Source organism: Tachypleus tridentatus, chromosome 7 (genome assembly GCF_004210375.1).
Source record: "Tachypleus tridentatus isolate NWPU-2018 chromosome 7, ASM421037v1, whole genome shotgun sequence".
Lineage (NCBI taxonomy): Eukaryota > Metazoa > Arthropoda > Merostomata > Xiphosura > Limulidae > Tachypleus > Tachypleus tridentatus.
Window position 1 is genome coordinate 158,520,133 of NC_134831.1, and position 4,032 is coordinate 158,524,164.

The window sequence follows — 4,032 nt, forward strand, 5'->3', positions numbered from 1 at the left end:
CAAAATTTCTTTGTGGGGGAAACTGGAGTGCCTGAAAGAAAAGCACTTTCACCGGACTGGCGCTGGATAGTTTACCTGTCATGGATCTGACTACCCTTGTGTTATTAAATCTAAAAACCTTCCAAGGAAAACACACAAACAAGATCAAACCAGGCAGACCGCTGCGAGAACAAATAAAGTGTAACAGTCATAAAAAGTGCTCCAAGAGAAACATAGCACAAAAATATACAACTAAACGAATCATCTAGCGAAACAAGACCAAACGAAAACATGTTAGATGAAGACCTAGAACTATCGTCTTCTGAAAATAACAAACAAACAGACAGGGAGAGAGCAAAGTCCCCATCATCTGTAACGAGTATTGAAATAAAAAAGTTGATGAAGAAACAGTCACATTTCGTAAAACATAACCAGTGACACACTCTTTAGATTTAGCCATTTTAGCAAGTTAAAACTAATAGTAAAATTTAAATGTCAGCATCCTTTTTCTACAGCCTCTTAGGGTTGACGGGCATAAAGATCCACGAGCTCTCAATTATTTCAATTGTTGTTAAGTTGCTTTTTCTTTATAATTGAACAAATAAATTAGTTATCCTTAATATCACTTTATAGTAATATTAGTTTAATTATTCAAATATTAGTATATTTGCTTGACAATCCCTTAGGGCTGGCCAAGCATTAACATCCATTCGACAGGGGCTATCCGTAAGGAAAGTAGATTTATGGAAGAAAATTCTTCAAATCCATAGAGAAAGAAACCCGGTTAGTTTAACTAAATGATTAACTTTACACTGTCTTCATAAATCGTTACCAGTTCCTGAGAGAGGAAGTAACCGCCGTCGAAAAAAGGGACGGACGAAACCTCCACGAAGGTCGCTTAAGTGTGTAACTCCAGTAAGCAATTAAACATTTGTGGACCAATCATATTATAGAACTAAGTGGTAACGTCATTTTGGTTAAATGCGTGTAAAATTTTAGTATTTGCTAATTCTCAATTAAGAAGCGAGATAAAGAAGGACACAGTTCTCTGACAAGGATGGGAAACATTGTAAATTATTACTTCATTTATTTCTCAGTACCCTGAACACCTACCAAGGAGCTAGGAAGGAAGACTTTAAGTGTGTACTTGACGATACATTTATTGATGATTATTACTGATAAATGAAGTATTTATGTAACGTTTAATTGCCTTGTCTTTTCTTATACTGTGTACGTATCGTGTGTTGTCAAATACCGATGATTTCAAGTATCAGTTCAATCGAGTCAACAAAAATCCTTTTTTGTATATAAAATTTAAATGTCCGACATTTTGTTTTATTAGACGCCTTCCTCAGAAAATGGAGTAAACATATCAATTGATGATTCAATGCAATACTGTTTGAAAACTGACTCTGATATTTATTTGGGTCACAAATTTTGCCAGTTCTACTTTTAAAACTAACAGTTAAAAATGAGAATAATGTATTTTGACATCAGAATATTTAGTAACCAAACTCTTAATCGTTTGAAGATCACTAGATTCTATTTCATGATACTTTGGTAACATATGGATGACAGTTTAAGCAGGTTATTATGTAAACATTTACTGGGGTAAAATGAAATAAAAACACTTTAATATAACATCTGCAAAAATATCTTTAAATTGGTTTGAAATGGAAGCTCTTTCTACACAAAATGATGATTAAACGTTTGGGACCCATGTTTAAATCGAATACGTTTTCAGTCAAAGGAATGATTACTACTAACATTTAATTTCTTAGATTACTCACGAGACTGATAAACACCATTGATCTCTTTTTCTTCATAACACTGATAAAGTTATCCACTTTCAATCGTACGTTTTATTTTATAACAAAATTAGTCCTTAATAAGTAAGCGTAGTTTCAAAGATTAACTAAAGGGATTTATTTAGTTCAATGTCGAATATCAGTGTTAGGTATCGTTTGTGTAAAAAAACGTTTACATAATGAAAGAAAGCATTTAATGACCTTGAAAAATGCGTGCTATCATTTGTTGCACACGGAATCCTGTATAGGTTAGTTCATTTTCAAAGATTGACTAACAAGATACATGTAGTATTCAATGTTACATATGGTTATTAAAAATTGCACTACAAACCCATAGGGTTGAAAGGGCGAGCAATGTTGGGGGGGGGGATTTAAACGCGTGACCCACAGGTTACGAGTAGAGCACACTAACCACAAGCAAGTGCTACTGTTAACAGGATTTGCAATCTATGTACGCTTCTGTTATTCATTGGGATGTTTTAAACTATATGTTACTGAAGATAAAATAAAACTTTTTCTGACTTATAATTTTTAACATTTTTTTATAAAATCATATACATGTATTTGTATTCATAATAATTATGCAAAAAAAACAACAATAAAATACTAAGTCATTCAAGAGAATGAGCGCTTCTTTGGTTATATTTTGTGTCATATCATCTCTGAACTGTACATTATCCCACATACCAAATGTAAGAGCAAAATTTCTGGAGCTTATTATAAGATAAAAGTTGTTCTGCTCTTTAAATAATGATATAGTCATTCTACAACTTCACCTTTACTTAAAAGTATGATTTAAGCACAACGCTGGAGTTTTTTTGCAAGATAAGATTGAGAAACTAAAGGATGAATATTAGACACAGTTTTATTGTTATTAACTTATCTGCAGAATATTTTCTGGAATATTTTTTTGTTTTGAATTTCGTGCAAAGCTACTCAAAGGTTATCTGCGCTATCTGTCCCTAATTTAGCAGTGTAAGACATTATAAATATTACTTCAAACGTCTTTTTTCCAGTCATTAATATTGTATTATGAATTAAAACAAATACAGCGGTATGTCAGAGTAGTCCAACCGCTAGAAACCGTGATTCGATATTACTGGTAGGGATAACACATACTGCTCCTTGTGTAGCTTTGTGCTTAATTACAGATAAACATAAGCAGAGAATCCACAGTATGTATATATTACCTTTTTATATATAAAAATCTTTGTTTGATAAATATTCAATATAGGTAGAAATGATTAGTATTTATCTTACACTTTATAAGCATTTTTACGTGTTTTTATCTGGAGCGGCATAAAATGCTGATATTTGTATTTCATGGATATTCAGCTTTCTTTCAGAGTTATATAGGAATTTCACTTAGTCTTATATAAACAGAATTTATATTTTTAATGGAATTAAAAATAGTATGTGTCTATTTATAAATACTATAGTGAAATTGAGGACTCACAATGCTAAATTAATATAAATATTGGGAAATCTATAATATTTCCACATTTGTGTTTATGGAATAGTTAACACAGTTATTTAAGATGTTTCAACGTACAGGTGTAAGTAATGTACCTGGCAAATCATATATATATTTCTGGTGAAGAGACTTGTTTACTTTTATCTCAGAAAGTACAATTTCAAATATATTTTAAGCTTCCATTCGCTCAGTCCAGCTGAATTAATTACAGAATTTGTTTGAAAGATTAATGAAATGTGAAGTACAGCAAACAAATAATGAGCCTCAAATGCTGTTTTTACTCATTTCTTGTCAGGAATATCTAAAAGACTAATGAAACATATTTTAGTCATGTACGATTTTATTCTTTTGTTGTTTTAGACATTTTTCAAAGTTGCGTCAACTGCTATTTCTGCATATTTTTCTCATGATCATTAATCGTTTTACAAAAAAAAACATCTGTACAAGAACAAAATATGGGCTCATGGAAGAGAACCAGCTACTTCAAAAAACATTCTCTGTGACTGAAAACCAACAATTCTGCACTAAAATTTGCTCTGCGTTGGCTGTTTCTCACCACTGGCAGCACCAGTGTTGACGTCATCCCTCAGTCTCGATACGAATACGGTCAAACAACGATGATGTTTTATATAAACACAAGCTCATGTAATATCCTGTGTCCTTGCATTTTAAAGTATCTAAAGTATTTCCTCTCTGACAGCTTTGAAGACAGATATGTTTCACGTTGGTCAACAACAGATTTGCGTATTTTAGACATCAGGGTTTTTGTGA